The sequence below is a fragment of the Mustela putorius genome, unplaced genomic scaffold, assembly GCF_011764305.1.
Source record: "Mustela putorius furo isolate JIRA1106 unplaced genomic scaffold, ASM1176430v1.1 tig00003964_pilon_pilon_pilon, whole genome shotgun sequence".
In the NCBI taxonomy this organism is placed as follows: domain Eukaryota; kingdom Metazoa; phylum Chordata; class Mammalia; order Carnivora; family Mustelidae; genus Mustela; species Mustela putorius.
The window spans coordinates 294,943-313,084 of NW_025422108.1; the positions used below are offsets into that span (position 1 = coordinate 294,943).

The 18,142-nt window shown below is 37.7% G+C and overlaps 1 long non-coding RNA gene across 1 annotated transcript in view; it reads right to left on the reverse strand.

The window, feature by feature from the left end:
• Positions 1–716: 716 nt before the first annotated feature.
• Positions 717–18,142, reverse strand: part of LOC123389269 — a 45,872-nt gene continuing 28,446 nt past the window's right edge. The window contains exons 4-5 of the long non-coding RNA XR_006603849.1: positions 13,551–13,579; positions 717–957 (exon numbers count right to left, since the gene is read on the reverse strand). This is a non-coding gene — a long non-coding RNA (uncharacterized LOC123389269). The remainder of the gene's footprint in view (positions 958–13,550; positions 13,580–18,142) is intronic.

Genomic DNA, 18,142 nt, shown 5'->3' on the forward strand with positions numbered 1-18,142 from the left:
GGAGTTTGTATTTCTGAGTGTACATTATTATATTATTTTAGGCCTATATTTCTGAATGTACATTATTATTTCTGTTAAATTTTCTCTAACTTCCATTCATTTGAGAACTGTGGCACAATGAGACTACAGGTTCCATTTTCAAATTGGAGAGTTTAGAGAACTATAAAATGGGTCTTGTTTTGTTCATTTTGTTTCTTCCAGAAGACATTTGGCATTGTTTTATTCTGGGAACATGGTGGCTCATGGAGTAATTTATCCATTCAGGTCCCAGCTACCTTGCCTTGAAAGGGGAGCCCATTAGGTACAACTACCCTGAGAATCTTAACTCTGGGTCCCTCATTTTTACTTACTGATATTTTTTGTAGACACCAGGAAATGCATTTTCTGCTTCAACATAGAGATTGGATTTAAAAGTTCCATTTTTTTCCATAAAAGGAAACTGATTAATTGAGCAAGGAGATAAAGCTCAATGAATTAAGTAGTGATAAAGCCATATCTGAAAAGAGATTAGTTCTATATAATCAATAACATGCTTTTAACTTATGTTATCACATCCTTGAGGTAATTTGGAGAGGCATCATTATCCTTCTTTAAAAATTCAGGAAACTAAAACTGAGACTCAAAAATTTAGGGGTCAGGTCTATAATAATAAGCCTGGTCCCCGAAGATCAGAGTTTAGGTTTTCTCACTCCTCCTACTCCATTGTGCTGCTGTTGAAGATGCCAGAGTCTTAGAATCTTTCTGTCTTTCCAGAGTCATTCAATCATAGTTCCAGAATATTTGTGCAAAAGAAATGTCCCTTCCAAAATTCAGATCTATTAACATATTATCAGTATAGTTCCATCTACAAACTTCTACAAATAACGTGAAAGTTTGAGGCATTTCTTTCATTTTTTTTTTCCTCTCCTTTTCCCCTTTATGTGTGTCCAAAGGGTATTCTTCTCACAACGCCATTTCCTAGGGGAAAGGAACATAGAAATTATTGTTATTGATCAAGGCTCATACTCTGGATGCTTTTTATTTAAATTAAGCGTAAAAAAAGAAAATGCTTTCTGTAGACTCGATAGGTTATTCCAACTCCTTCTCATTTGTGCTCAGATTTAAAATTTTTCTCTTCTGTTTTCTGGCCACAAGGCTTCTTGATAGGAAATTGCAATAAGAGAAAGGTCTATTCCCTTTTGCAATGCTCTCCACACAGAAAGCCTGGAGAAAAGTTGTAGCATATGTTAGAGACCCTGGCTTCTAGGAGCTGGGCCAGAGTAGGCAGCAGCATGCAGTAATAAAAGGTGATTCTCTCTGCTTTCAAGTTTCAGTTCCCTTTTTCAAAAACTCCATTCTTGTGGCCAGGAAAAGGAAATAGAATTGGTTCTGAACCAGATGCTGCTCAGATTTCCTTTGTCAGATCAGAAGTGAGAAGGCAGAATAAAAGGAGACAAAATAAGAGAGAGACTGAAAGAGAGAGTGTGTGTGCATGTCTGTGTGTGCCCGCACTTGTACACATGCTGTTAGAGGGCCGCAGCTTGAGAACCCAATATAATCGCAAAACCAAGCACATTTTCCATTGCAAGTAAGAAGGAAGGAAAAGGAATAGATCACTAGTGTAGGGGTCTGCAAACTTTTTCTGTAAAGGACCAGATAATAAATATTTTAGCCTTTGCAGGCCACATTATCTCAGTCTCAAGCCCTTAACTGTATTATAGCCCAAAACTACCTTAGACAACACATAAACAAATGAGCATGGCCATGTCCCAATGAAACTTTATGTATTGAACTGAAATTTGAATTTTATATAACTTTCCCATGTCATGAAATATTCTTCTTTTGAATTTCCCCCACCACTTAACAATGCAGAAATCATTCGGAGCTTATGTGCCTCTTAGCCTCTTTCAGCCTGTTCAGTGTTTGCCTCGCAACTTTCGCTGACTCTGTGACATCACTGAGATGCCATCTGACCTTAACAAAGCTTTATAAAAAGCCTCTCTGAGAGGATAATGGTTTACAAACCATCATTTTGTTGTTGCTGAGGATGAGGATAAATTAGTAATATGTGAATTCTGTTAGAGTCAGCAGGTGTTTCAAGTGTGTAATTAGATAAACCAATCATGGAGGTACCCTGTCTGTAGCTTAGAAGTAGAACCCAAGAAAGCAGATCCCATTAGATCATTGAGGAACCCATGAGATTAATTCTCAGGGCACAAGTACAAGGGCTTGGATATGTAAAGGAAAAAGGCATTGTTCAGCAACTAATACAGTGTCACCATATCAAGGTCACTTAAGTTACTGGATTGGTGCCCCTCATGGACTAAAGGGTATCATACTGAGTGAAATAAGTCAATCAGAGAAATATGATCTCTCTGATATGGAATCACTGTATTGGATTGGTTACTGGATTGGTGCCCCTCATTATTTCGGTTAAATTATACCTTTAAATAATAATGGTTAAGTTGTGCCTTTAAAGAAACCAAGCCCCTCTCCCCTCACAAAAAAGAAACCAAGCCCTTATAATGAGATAAAATATTTAAGTTACTACATAAGTAACTGAAAACAAGCAAACAAAAAAAAAAAAAAATTAAGTTCAAATAAAGCTCTAGTGGATTCCGGTACTTACTGATTCTCCCTACTAGGGAGAAGTGTGCAAAGTTCCAATAGATTATGAGTTGGATTTTCTTCTTCCTACCTGTTGCTAATTATGTGTCATCTTTGGACCTCTCTATTCCCATCTTATTGTGGTGTTTTAGGTTCCTGGTACTAGACGTTACCTAATTTCAGACTTCTAAGTTCAGTTTGCCATTGCTCTATACCACCCATCTACCATATTTTTAAAAAATTATTTTTATTAACATATAATGTATTATTTCCCCAGGGCTACAGGTCTGTGAATCACCAGGCTTACACATTTCACAGCACTCATCATAGCACATACCTCCCCAATGTCCATAACCCAACCACCCCCTCCCTACGCCCCACCCCCCAGCAACCCTTAGTTTATTTGTGAGATTAAGTCTCTCATGGTTTGTCTCCTTCCAATCCCATCTTGTTTCATTTTTTCCTTCCCTACCCCCAAACCCCCATCCTGCCTCCAAATTCCTCATATCAGAGAGATCATATGATAATTGTCTTTCTCTGATTGACTTATTTCACTCAGTATGATACCCTTTAGTTCCATCCACTATATATATATCTCCCATCTTCATTATCCATTCTTCTGTAGATGGACATCTGGGTTCTTTACCTAGTTTGGCTGTTATGCACATTGCTGCTATAAACATTTGGGTGCATGTGCCCCTTCAGATCACTACATTTATACCTTTAGGGTAAATACCCAGTAGTGTGATTGCTAGGTTGGAGGATAGCTCTATTTTCAACTTTTTGAGGAACCTTTATGCTGTTTTCCAGAGTGGCTATACCAACTTGCATTCCCAACAACAGTGTAGGAGGGTTCCACTTTCTCTGCATCCTTTCCAACATCTGTCGTTTCCTGACTTGTTTAATTTTAGCCATTCTGATTGGTATGGGGTGGTATCGCATTGTGCTTTTGATATGTATTTCCCTGATGCTGAGTGATGTGGAGCACTTTTTCATGTATCTGTTGGCCATTTGAATGTCTTCTTCTTTGCAGAAATATCTGTTTATGTCTTCTGCCCATTTCTTGATTGGATTATTTGTTCTTTGAGCGTTGAATTGGGTAAGTTCTTAATAGATTTTGGGTATCAGCCCTTTCTCTGATATGTCATTTGTGACCATCTTTTCCCATTCTGTCAGTTGTCCTTTGGTGTTGTTGACTGTTTCCTTTTGATCTTGATGAGGTCCCAGTAGTTCATTTTTGCCCTTTCTTCCGTTGCCTTTGGTGATGTTTGTAAGAAGAAGTCACAGCAGCTGAGGTCAAAGAGTTGCTGCCTGTGTTCACCTCAACAATTTGCATGGATTCCTGTCTCACATTGAAGTCTTTCATCCATGTAGAGTCTATTTTTGTGTGTGGTGTAAGGAAATGGTCCAGTTTCATTCTTCTGCATGTGGCTATCCAATTTTCCCAACACAATTTGTTGAAGAGACTGTCTTTTTTTCATTGGACATTCTTTCCTGCTTTGTTGAAGATTAGTTGACCATAGTGTTGAGGGTCTTTATTTCTGGGCTCTCTGTTCTGTCCCATTGATCTCTGTGTCTGTTTTTGTGCCAATACCAAATTGTCTTGATAACAACTTTGTAATAGAGCTTGAAGTCTGGAATTGTGATGCCACCAACTTTGGCTTTCTTTCAACATTCCTCTGGCTGTTTGGGGTCTTTTCTGGTTCCATATAAATTTTAGGATTATTTGCTCCATTTCTTTGAAAAAAAAAGTTTATGGTATTTTGATAGGGATTACATTAAATGTGTAGATTGCTTTAGGTGGCATTGACATTTTCACAGTACTTGTTCTTTGAAATCATGAGCATGGAACATTTTTCCATTTCTGTGTCTTCCTCAATTTCTTTCATGAGTACTTTATAGTTTTCTGAGTACAGACTCTTTGCCTCTTTGGTTAGGTTTATTCCTAGGTATCTTATGGTTTTGGGTGCACTTGTAAATGGGATCAACTCCTTAATTTCTCTTTCTTTTGTCTTGCTGTTGGTGTATAGAAATGCAACTGATTTCTATGCATTGACTTTATATCATGACACTTTACTGAATTCCTGTATGAGTTCCAGCAGTTTTGGAGGGGAGTCTGTTGGGTTTTCCACATAACATATCATATCATCTGCAAAGAGTGAGAGTTTGACTTTTTTCTTTGCCAATTCACATGCCTTTTATTTCTTTTTGTAGTCTGATTGCTGAGGCAAGAACTTCTAGTATGGTGTTGAATAGCAGTGGTAATAGTGGACATCCCTGTTGTGTTCCTGACCTTAGTGGAAAAGCTCTCAGTTTTTCCCCATTGAGAATGATATTCGCTGTGAGTTTTTCATAGATGGCTTTTGTGATATTGAGGTACCCTCTATCTGTACACTGTGAAGAAATTTCATCAAGAATGGATGCTGTACTTTGTCAAATGCTTGTTCAGCATCGACTGAGGGTATCATATGGTTCTTGTTCTTTCTTTTATTAATGTGTTGTATCACAGTGATTGATTTGTGGATGTTGAACCAGCCTTGCAGCCTGGAATAAATCCCACTTGTCATGTGAATGATCCTTTTAATGTACTGTTGAATCCTATTGGCTGGTATTTTGGTGAGAATTTTCACATCTGTATTCATAAAGGATATTGGTCTGTAATTCTTCTTTTGATGGTGTCTTGTCTGGTTTTGGTATCAAGGTAATGCTGGCCTCATAAAATGAGTTTGAGAGTTTTCCTTCCATTTCTATTTTTTGGGTCAGTGTTAGGGAAATAGGTATTAATTCTTCTATAAATGTTTGGTAGAATTTCGCTGGGTAGCTGTCTGGCCCTGGGCTCTTCTTTGTTGGAAGACTTTTGAGAAATGCTTCAATCTCCTTACTGGTTATGGATCTGTTCAAGTCTTCTATTTTTTCCTGGTTCAGTTTTGGTAGTTTATACATCCCTAGGAATGCATCCATTTCTTCCACATTGTCAAATTTGCTGGCATAGAGTTGCTCATAATATGTTCTTATAATTGCTTATATTTCTTTGGTGTTGGTCATGATCTCTCCTCTTTCATTCATGATTTTATTAATTTGGGTCCTTTCTCTTTTCTTTTTGATAAGTCTGGCCAGGGATTTATCAATTTTATTAATTCTTTCACAGAACCAGCTCCTAGTTTCATTGATCTGTTCTACTGTTTTTTTGATTTCTAGCTCATTGATTTCTGCTTTGATCTTTATTATTTCTCTTCTCCTGCTGTGTTTAGGCTTTCTTTGATATTCTTTCTTCAACTCCTTTGGTGTAGGATTAGGTTGCATACTTGAGACCTTTCTTGTCTCTTGAGAAAGGCTTATATCACTATATACTTTCCTCTCAGGACAACCAACCTTTGCTGCATCCCACATATTTTGAATAGTTGTGTTTTCATTTTCATTTGTTTCCATGATTTTTTTCAATTCTTCTTTAATTTCCTGGTTGACCCATTCATTCTCTAATAGGATGCTCTTTAGTGTCCATGTATTTGAGTTCTTTCCAAATTTCCTCTTGTGATTGAGTTCTAGCTTCAGAGCATTGTGGTCTGCAAATATGCAGGGAATGATTCTAGTCATTTGGTACTAGTTGAGACCTTATTTGTGACCCAGGATGTGATCTATCCTGTTGAGTGTTCCATGTGCACTAGAGAAGTATGTGTATTCTGTTGTTTTGGGATGGAATGTTTTGAATATGTCTGTGATGTCCATCTGGTCCAGTGTGTCATTTAAAGCCCTTATTTCCTTGTTGATCTTTTGCTTGGGTGATCTATTTCAGTGAGGGGAGTGTTTAAGTCCCTTACTATTATCATATAATTGTCAATGTGTTTCTTTGATTTTGTTATTAATTGTTTTATATAATTGGCTGCTCCCATGTTAGGGGCATAGATATTTGAAATTGTTAGCTCTTCTTATTGGATAGACCCTTTAAGCGTGATGTAGTGACCTTCCTCCTCTCTTATTATAGTCTTTGGCTTAAAATCTAATTTATCTGATATATGGATTGCCACTCCAACTTCCTTTTGATGTCCATTATCATGGTAAATTGCTTTCCACCCCCTTACTTTAAATCTGGAGGTGTCTTTGGGTCTAAAATTAGTTTCTTGTAGATAGCATATCGATGGGTCTTGTTTTTATACCCATTCTTATACCCTGTGTCTTTTTATTGGGGCATTTAGCCCATTAACATTCAGGATAACTACTGAAAGATAAGAATTTAGTGCCGATGTATTGCCTGTAATGTGACTGCTACTGTATATTGTCTCTGTTCCTTTCTGGTCTGTTACTTTTAGGCTCTCTCTTTGCTTAGAGGACCCTTTCAGTATTTCGTGTAGGGCTGGTTTGGCATTTGCAAATTCTTTTATTTTTTATTTGTCCTGTAAGCTTTTTATCTCTCCTTCTATTTTCTTTGACATCTTAGCTGGATATAGTATTCCTGGCTGCATATTTTTCATGTTTAGTGCTCTGAATATGTCATGCCAGTTCCTCCTGGCCTGCCAGGTCTCTGTAGGTAAGTCTGCTGCCAATCTAATATTTCTACCATTGTCTGTTATAGTCTTGTCCTGAGCTGCTTTCAGGATTTTCTCTTTGTCATTAAGACTTACAAGTTTTACTATTAGATGATGGGGTGTGGACCTATTTTTATTGATTTGGAGGGGGTTCTCTGTGCCTCCTGGATTTTGATACTTCTTCCCTTTGCCATATTAGGGAAGTTCTCTATTATAATTCACTCCAATATACCTTCTGTCCCTCTCTTTCTTCTTCTTCTGGGATCCCAATTATTCCAATATTGTTTCATCTTATGGTATCAGTTTTCTCTGGAATTCTCCCCTCTTGGTCCAATAGTTGTTGTCTCTTGCTCAACTTATTTATTCTGTGTCATTTGGTCTTCTATATCACTAATTCTTTCTTCTGCCTCATTTATCCTAGCAGTAAGAGCCTCCATTTTTTATTGCACTTAATTAATATAGCTTTTTAAAATTTCAACTTGGTTAGATTTTAGTTCTTTCATTTCTCCAGAAAGGGCTTTTATTTCTCCAGACAGGGTTTCTCTAATATCTTCCATGCCTTTTTTGAGCCCAACTAGCATCTTCATAATTGTCATTCTGAACTCTAGTTTTGATGTATTTCCAATGTCCATATTGATTAGGTCTCTAGCCATTGGTACTGCCTCTTCTTTCTTTCTTTTTTTTTTTTTTTTGTGGTGAGTTTTTCTGCCTTGTCATTTTATCCAGATAAGAATATATGAACAATAGAATAAAACAATAAGAGTGTGGGAAAGATCCCAGAAAAACATACACTCACCAAATCAGTAAAGATCTAAAACCAGGGGGAGAAGAATGGCTGAAAATAATTAATTAATTTAAATATATATATATATTAGATTGGTGGATAGGACAGAGCCACCCACTTGATTTTGTGTGTATTCTGGTCTTTTAGGATAAACTACCTCCCAGAATTTTAAAGAAAGAAAAACTTACATATATAAAGAAATAAGGGTAAGCACAATGAAAGGATGGAATATGACTATAAAGATGAAAATTAAAGAAAGATTCTAAAAAAGGAATTGATAAGTCAGGTGGAAAAAGAAAGTAAAAAAAAAAGAAAAGAGAATGTGATCAGGCTGGAGACTAGAATAAAGCCATGTGCTAGATTTATGGTATATTTTCATCTATTAGAAGAAATTGCATCCCAAAATTTTAAAGAAAAAAAAACCCCATATGTATATAAAATATAAGGTTAAATACAATGAAGGGATAATATATGAATATAACAGTGAAAATTTAAATAGATTTTTTTAATTGTATTGTTAAGATAAAATAGTTAAAAATGTTAAAAGAGGAATGAGGAAAAATTTAAAAAAATAGAATATGAAAAAGTAAAATTAAAAAAATTTAACTTTACAAGACAAAAGGATATAAGAAAGCCATGAATTCTGTGCACTGATTTCCTCTAGCTCTGGAGTTCAGCAGTTCTCATTGATCGGTGAACATGGTCTTGGCTGGATGTTCTTACTGATCTTCTGGGGTAGGGGCCTGTTACAGTGATTCCCAAATGTCTTTGCCCGAGGCGGAATTGCACTGCCCTTGCCAGGGGCCAGGGTAAGTAATCTGCTCTGGTTCACATTCGGTAGCTTTTCTTCCCTGAACACTTTTCCGTAGAGCTTTGGAGGATGGGAATGTAAATGGCAGCCTCCCAATCTCCGGCCTGGAGGAGCTGAGAACTCAGGGCCCTACTCCTTAGTGCACCCTTAGAGAAAAGCAGTTAATCCCCCCTGTCTCCCTGGTCTCCGGCTACGCTCCGTGCTCACCCATCCTATGACTGAGCATTTCTATCTCTGGCATATGGCCATGTTTGGAGTCTCCAAACACAGCCGATTCCTGCAGCATGCTGCCGTGCTGCCCCTCCCAGAGGAGGAAGGGGGGCGGCTCTCCAGACCTGCCACTAGTGGGGTCCCTCCTCAAAGACCAGTTGCTTGACTGTGCCTTGGTTCAAGGTTTTAGGTAACCCTGAGCTGAGAGCATACTTTTCAGTTCCGTCTCTTTAGCAAGCTTTCCCATCTGATACCTGGCAGTTCTGTCGCACCCAGGCACCCCTGGTCTTTTTGTGACCCCTTGGGGCCTGAGACCACACTGTCCCCGTGAGGGCTCCACCCTGCTCAGTCTCTGGAGAAAATTTCCCTAGTGGAGCAAACTTCTAAAAGTTCTGATTTTGTGCTCCACCACTTCATCGCTTGCCAGAGGCTGGCCCCTACCCCCACAGTCTATCTTTCGGTCGGTTTGGATTCACTTCTCTGTATGTCCTACCTTCCAGAGAGTGGTCAATTTTCTGCTCCTAGAATTGCTGCTTTTCTTCTCTTCTATCTCCTGTTGAGTTTGTAGGTGTTTGGAATGGTTTGATAACTATCTAGCTAAAGTCCTGTGACCTAATGATATTTCAGTCTGCTACTCCTCCACCACCTTGCTTCCTCCTCTACTATGTTTTGATTGCTGTAACTATCTTGGTTCTTAGTTGCTAATTTCACAGACCTGTGGAATTCTAGAAGTGCAGTTATCCACCAGTGTAATTGCCTTCTGCAAAAAAATTTTGTTCTTTTTGATACTACCTATGAATGTATATAGATGCCTTCTTGGCTATACAGAGTGGTGTTGTCTAGAGCTCCCTGGCTTCAGAAAGAGTAAGTTATCTCTGTGATTGGAACACCCCCTTTAATTAGGAGCCTTTGTTACTATGGCTATTTCAGGTGTCCCATCATCTCACATCCCACCTGGGTATAGCAGATGATGTTATGGGTGGTCTGATTAGTATCACTTAAGAGCTTTTGTTTAAATATTTCATGTTCACTTATAAAAAGTTATGGACATTAAAAAGCTCCTAAATTCTTTAGTATCACTTAACTGCAGATACTGTAATACACACTCTTTTCAACATTCAATTATGCAATAAGTGATTTGCTTCATAAATATGAACAAAAGGACCTACTGTGTGGCAGGTTGTATATTAGATTATGTGAGGAATTAAAAGATTCAGGGAAGTGTTTCTTGATCAGTGCTCTGGGAACTCATGGGTAAGAAAAGCACACAAATAATTATTATCCCAGATCGAATGCATTTGATGCCTAACATAAAAAAACAAGCAGTAAGTGGTGTTGTGAGAGCTTAAAAAAAAAAAAAAAAAAAAAAAAAGGAAGGGCAAGAACACTTGGGATGACATTTCAGCAAAGGCTTCATAAAGAGATGGCATTGGAGGTGGACCCTGAAGATGGACACTTAACAACAGGCAAGTCTCAGGATGAATGGAAACAGAGTTAACAAAGATGCTCTCTCTAGGGCACCTAGGTGGCTCAGAGGGTTAAGCCTCTGCCTTCGGCTCAGGTCATGATCTCATGTTCCTGGAATCGAGTCCCACATCAGGCTCTCTGCTCAGCGGGGAGCCTGCTTCCTCCTCTCTTTCTGCCTGCCTGCCTCTCTATCTTCTTGTGATCTCTGTCTGTCAAATAAATAAATAAAATCTTAAAAAAAAAAAAAAAAAAGATGCTCTCTCTAAATGCTAAGAATGTATGAACATTCATTACAAAGAAACAGCCATTGATTGCTTCCTTCATCTACAACACACATGTGATCTGCTATATGCTTGGTAATAATAATATATGGCAATAAATGTTCTTGGTCTCCTTTGACTGATATAGAAAGGGCACATTCATCAAAAGTGATAGGAATCATCAAGGACCTCTCGTACCTGTGGCAGAGAAAACCAATTAGAGCAATTGAATAAAGCATAGTTGTCCTGATTTGAAATATTTTCAAGCAGTTTCCTTCTCAGCATCTCTTAATTGTTTGAATTTGCAAAGAGTTTCTCTTTCCCACATTGAGAAATCAGGGACAAATCAAAAGGAGTTTTGGTCATTGTTGATAAATATTCTAATTAAACCTTTCATTGACTGACGACTGCCAAGAGTCAGCAGCAGGTGGTAACAGTTCATTTGTAATCATTATAATTGTTTGAAATAATTCACTTTTCTGTTCCAGGATTGTTTTTGGAGAAGAGGCCCGGGAGAGACAGTGCAGATGGGCATGATTTAAACAGTATCCTTATTAAAAGTGCACATTATATTTGCTGGTTAAGTTATTGGTACATTTAAGTATATTGTGAATAGATAAAATTAATCATTTGTTGCAAAATTATAATTACAGCTGTTCTCCCTTTAATTTTTAAGATAGGAAATATGTTCACCTAGGTATGCATATCTGACAAGACATACTTTCTTTCTAAAGCATTCAAGGTGTCTGATGTTACAGTTTTTTTCTTTTTTCATTATGAATAGACATCCACATGGACTTTTTTTTTTCTTTAAAATTTATGGAACATATGCAATACCCACTTCACCCAAAGCTATAGAATAATGGTGCTATTATTGTAGCCATCTGTCTCTTCACATCAGTGTCTACTGTGGTTTTATGGTACAGTTTTAGGGCTTTGTAAGAAACAGTACTGGTTAACATTAATAACTACCATCGTCTGACACTTTACATCTCTATTTGGAGTCAGCTCCTGGGAGCATCTTTCCCAGACCTGGGGGCAGTGGTGCAGGAGGAAGGACAGCTCCCTTGAGGGAGGTGGAGTCAGCTCCTGGGAACATCCTTCCCAGTCCTGGGTACAGTGGAGTGGGAGGAGGGACAGCTCTCTTCAGGGAGGTGCAGGAAGCACTGCCTAGTTTGCTCCACTTGACTGACGCCCAAAGGAAAGGGTGAGTCAGTCTCCTACTTCCTATTATAACTCTGCATTTGCAATTTTCCACCTTGACAGGCAGTAACTGTTCCAGCCAATGCGAATTTGGGTAACATCTAAAAGGCTTGCCTGACAAGGCAGATTCAAATTATGAAGCAATCCCCTCACATACTGAGATCTTGTTAGCTAGATTAGTGGTGGATTGGATCCTTGTGACAGCTTGTTTGCTAGAGGTGACCTATCTGCATTTGCAATGCAGGCAGGTTATATCATCATTTAAAGAAAAAAAAAATAAAGATGTTGCTTTTCTTGCTTGTCACAGAGTTCATGTAATATTCCCTCTCGATTTTCTTATTGTTCACTTCAGAAAGAAATAGCAGCAAGTGTGTACCTTTGAGTGCGACAGCTAATTTTGTTATGGATGACAGAGTATTGTGACAAAACAGTGGCACAGTTGTCATAACAGCTGTCACACTTTAATCATGACAGTGACAAATAGCATAATTACCTTATCTGGAATTCCTAGCATGCACACTCAGTATGCCCCACTGCCAAGCGAGCATATCACGCATGGTTTAATTAAAAAGACATCAATACAGGTTAGTTAGACAAGGGCTAGAAGACACTGATCCAAAATGAAAATAAAATTATTTATAGGTTGATGTTTAGGGACACCCAAAGACCAATTACTTAGCCAACATGATAATTTGAATCTATTTCCCTAACTGGTCCTTCTCAATGTACATATCACATGGTAAATTTCCTGTACTGCGGGGTGCCTGTTTGGCTCAGTGGGTTAAGCCTCTGCCTTCAGCTCAGGTCATGATCCCAAGATCCTGGGATTGAGCCCCACATCAGGCTCTCTGCTCAGCAGGGAGCCTGCTTCCTCCCCCGCCCCCCCGCCCCGCCTGCCTCTCTGCCTACTTGCAATCTCTCTCTGTCAAATAAATAAATAAAATAAAAAAAAAAAAAAAAAATACCTGTTCTTCCCCAGACCAGCAGCCTTTCCTCCGTGAAGTATTTGATCCCCTCTTTTTCTGCTCTCAACATGAGTCCTCGAGAGCTCTTTATGTGCTGTTAATTGATTGAAGGGACTGTATTGATTAACATATGATTAACAGTGAACAAGTTGTGGCCAATATTTTTTTTAAACTTGTTTTGCATGTCAGGTACTGAACAGAATGATATTAAATGGAGTGAATTTTTATTTAGTAATTCTTCCTAAGTAAAGAATATAGGCAGGTGAGACTGGGTTTATGCCTAGAAATGACAGTCTCTTACATGTGCTGTGTTTTAATATGTATGCCTGTATTCAGGTGCATATACATGTTACATCAGTATGTATAAATATGCACACATGCCAAATATATGTATATTTTTGCCCCCCTGGTATTTTAAGCTCAACAATTCATTGAATTTACTGATTGAATTCCTGGGAGCCGGTTCTTGAATTGCTCTGAAGCTGCCTCGATGAAATATTAATGAATCAATTTCCATAGACATGGACTCATTATCTCGCTGGATGCCATTGGAAAACACAGTCCTGCCTGCGGTGTCCTTCCACCTGCCTGTGACATGATTTGATTTTCTCTCTCTCATTTTTTAATTAAATAAAAAAAAAATTGTTATCAGGAAATTTTTGATAACTTTGGAACAGACGTTTCCATTTCTCTTGATAGACACCTAAATGGAGGTAAGCCATTTAAAATAAATTTACGTACCACTTAAGCGAGGTATTGAAAAGTGGATCCTGGAAACAAGAAAAAGAGGTGGTCAGTTTAGTACTGTGGTCTCTGTAATGCTCTTTTGAAATGAGGAAACTGGTTTTTTTTGGAACAACCAATCTACTGTGGGAAATGTCTATATTTTAGGAAGCTGGGCCAACCGTCTAATTGTTTACAATGTTATCAATTTTAGAAAAATCTACTAAACACAAACACATTGTCACTTTAATTTAGGACTGATAGAATGTAGATGGAATTCTTCAGGCTGTGTCTACAAAATGCCAAAACAGCTGGTTAGAACATGAAAAATTCAGTCAGTCAAGCAGTGATTATCTACATACGATATAAATACCTGGTTTTAGGTATTTTGTTTTGTGTTCACTGAAATTGACTGGTTTTGTGTGTGTGTGTGTGTGTATGTGCCTTATACAAGTCAATCCAGGGATGTAATAAAGCACATTAAACTACAACTACCCCAAACAGAAAGTTTCTAGCTTCCTTCCTTCCCATTCATTCTGTTCCAGTGAAGATTACTGATGCCTGCTTTGGGTACCATCGACACCCACTTTATAGAACTCTGAAAAATTCTCTGGTAAATAGTTGCCAACATTGTTAGGTAAAGACCAGGATTATGTTCTCAAATTCAGTGGCTTTCGCCATTTTGAATATCAGAACCAGTAGAATATCTGAATGCTATGTGATCTAAGGACAATATTATCATTTGAGCACATATGTATTATATGACTTGAAAATGACTTTTGTATTTCCCTTTCTTAAGGAAAACATGAAAGCTAGACCAAGGAAGTGCTCTCAATACAAAGCCAGAAACAAAACAAAATTATCTTTGTTGAGAGAACTCTGCTCTCCAGGACCTCATCCCATTTCCATCTAGGTCCTGAGGAACCCACTTGTGTCCACTTCTCTCCCCAGGCTGACCTGATGCTGTACTATAGATCTGAGGAATGCCTCAGAGCACCTCCTGGTTTGACATAGTTTGATGAAAGAATGAAAAGTCCCACCAGGGTACCTCCTTATAGCAGTTTTACATGTAATGGCAAAGAGCCCATCAATATGGGCAGCCCATGGATATACCCTTGGTAATAAACCCCTCTTCTAGGTTTGAATCAAGTCAGAAATGACCTAGAACTGCTCTCAGAGGCTGGACACCATTCTAGACCTTTAGTCTCAGGGTTGACGTCCTGAAACGTACTGAAACTAGAGGCAGAAATTCAAGTAAGTTTCTTGAAAAATAACCCAAGATTATTTATTCCACTGAGAGATACTCTAAGAGATTATAACGAGGAAGAATCTATTTTAGGTCAAGTTATGAAAGTGACAAGAAAATAAAAGGAGCTTCATCCTTTCACAATCAAGCCTTTTAGAAGGAATCTCCCTCCCTCTTCACCATTTACAGTACTTTTTGCTGTAGGGCTTGTATTTTCTACTCAAGCATTGCTGCTTTTTATGTGACATCATCTCTTGGTGCTTTGTAAACTTTTTGAAAGTTGATTCTCCTTTTTCTTCCTCAAGGCCTAGGATTGTATCTACATGTTGTAATTGCAGAATAAATACACACATAATGAATAATAATGTGTTGGCTTTAGTAATTTAAAAAGGCATGGATTTGCTCTGAAATATCCTTGTTGTTTCCTGAATTTGGCATATTACTTGACTGAAAATTCTGAGAAGACCAAAATGTTTATATTTAAAACAAGTTATCTTCTACCTTCTTTTCATTAGATAGTTTTATTCCCTTCTCCCTTCCTCTCTGCTAGTATAAGATATTCTTTACATAAAGGTTGGGTTGACTTTTATTGGTGCTAATGGAACAGGGTGTTGATCCATTGGCTGATATACTAACTCACATTTTTCTCTCCAAACTTTATATTTCTGATCTTCCCTAAACTTGAAGGGTAACTTGTACATATTACACCTAATAATTGTGTAAGTAATACAAATTTACATGTTACTTTACATTCAAGTTTCCCAATTGTTTTATGCTTTCTAAATTTGCTCAATCTAATACCTAAGGAAATCCAGTGGTTATACTTATCCACCTTGAGAGAATTGATACAAGCAAAACTTTTTGTCTGTCTGCATCCTATCACCTCTTGGGTTTGTGGTCAGGTCTTTTGCTCTCTCTGCCTCAGAATATTTCGGTAGCATTTCCTCCATCCAACAGTGACAATCAGCAGGTTTTCCATGTAAGAACTAGCGGTAGCAATTGTGTTTATCTCCCTGACTAAGAGGTTTCCTATTTATCTTCCCTGAGGTGTTGCCCATGTGGCTGTCCTGATATTGAGCAGCTGGACAGATTAGATCCTGGAGCCACATCTGTGGATACATAGATCAACACCATTTTCATTGCCTTGGCGCCTAAGAAGTTTATCTGCTATCAGAGAGATTTACTGCTTTCTTCATGAACTGGTAAGACTACCCACCCACCCACCCCTGCCACCACGTTTCCTTTCCTCCTCCTTATTTGGTTGTAAACTAAAGTAGCATAATCTGATAGGATTGTTAACAGCTGATTAGTTTTTGTTTCCTGCCATTATTAGTGAGGATTTCCAGTAGAGCTTCTGTAGAAAAACCTTAGCTGGTTAAATATACAACATAAATACCTTGTATATAAAGAAAATTACTTTAGTTGGTAAGTGTACCTCTAAAAGTGTTGGTTTTCCTTGCCATATCTAAATGCATACTAAAGCCATAGTAAAGACACTGCTTTAGACATTGTTCACTAGGGCTTTTTTTTTTTTTTTTTTTTTTTTTTTTTTTCTGATGTTGCTTCATCTGTTAGGACATAATCCCTCAAACTTCTAGTAGTAGAGGTTTTTTGGCTTACAATAAACTTTTACCAATACTGTCTCCCTTGATTCTCAGTAGAGCCCTATAAGGTATGAGGAAGAGGTCTTTTATTATATTTTTCAGTTTTATAAATGAGAAAATCTCAAAGTCAGGTGTGAAGCTAAGACTCAAATCTAAGAAATCATATTTGCATTTCAACTTCTCCCCACTTACTTTCAATGCCACCTCCAAGTTATTCTCCTTATGATTGTCAGTTTCACTTTTTTAGGCTTTTTCTCAGCTGTCCCAAAATCTGATTCCTTTCCCATTCCCAAAATTCTGACTTGCTGACTGGATTATAGCAAAAGATTTAGGGGGTGAATGCAAGTTATCTATCCACTTATCTAACTATACCAAGAAGCAGGGGAAAAAAAAAGTGAGATAGTCCTTTGGAGTATTGATTACTTCAATGGTTTTTCATCTGCCTGCACATTTGAATTACCTGAGGAACTTTAAAAATAAATATGTCTGGATCCAACCTCCAGAGAGTCTGGTTTAATTGCTCTGGAGTCGGTGTCCAGACATGGGTATTTCTTTAAATCTCCCCAGATGATTCTAATTTACATCCAGCATTGAAAACCAGGGGAGATTCCTTCTCTTTGCCCCCTTTTTGGGCCCATCTTCTTTTCTTCTACGCACTTTGAGAAATGCCAGATTTGCTCAGGTATAATCAGACAATATTAATTGGTGATTAACTGGACAACATTAAATGGTGATCCTTTAAATTTAGGGTCTAAATGTAATGTGTGTGTGTGTGTGTGTGTTTGCTTTGTCTACTCTGGGAGAAGGAGATTAATCATGAAGAAGGCTATTGTGGAAAGTGATCATGGGCTAGAGACATCTTCGGCATATGTTTGTAACTACTAGAATGTTGCCTCCCTTGCCCCAAGGTCAGTGATTTGGTTTGTTTTGATCACTGGTCTTTCCCTAGCATATTGAATGGTGCAGGACACATAGGAGGCACTCAGTAAATATTACTAATAAATATTTCCCCAACATCTTCCTCACTCATCCTTAACATAAGAGCTAAATGGAACCCCTTGAAGTTTGTTAGTGGAATACCAGGTTTGGTGCCTAATCTCATTTTTTTTTTTTTCATATGGATTTTTCCACATCTCTTTCTTAAGTCTGTATTTTAAGGCCTAGATTTAATGAACTTTCTTTCACAAGCCTTTTTGGTTCTCCTTTGAACTGTTACAGGCAATTATCTTTATTTCCTGTATCACTGTTACTTGCCACTCTTTATCTTATATAAATATTAGTTATTTATGTGTATGTCTTCACTTTTCTTCTAGTCATGACCAATTTTATATTTGCACACCTGTAAGTACACATGGAAATCTCTCAAGAAATATTAGCTTGAATGAATCACCATTGCTTCTGGTACATTGCACGTTGATGAGATGTTAAATAGCATTCTATAATGTTTGGTTTTGTTTTATGCTTTGTATCTTTTTTTTTATTAACATGCAATGTATTATTTGCTTCAGGGGTACAGGCCTGTGAATCATCAGTCTTACATAACTCACAGCACTCACCATTATACCTCTATGTTTCTAGGCAGAATATAATTCAAGCAACTCAGTTTTTTTCATCCTTGTTGATATCTTGTACATCATGTTATTCTTATTTCAGTGTATCATGGATTGTTTATTCTACTTTTCATGTAACTTTTACTTTGTTCTTTAGGTCAAAATCATACTAAAAAGGGGTGGGGTCCATGTTCATGATGATACGAGTAG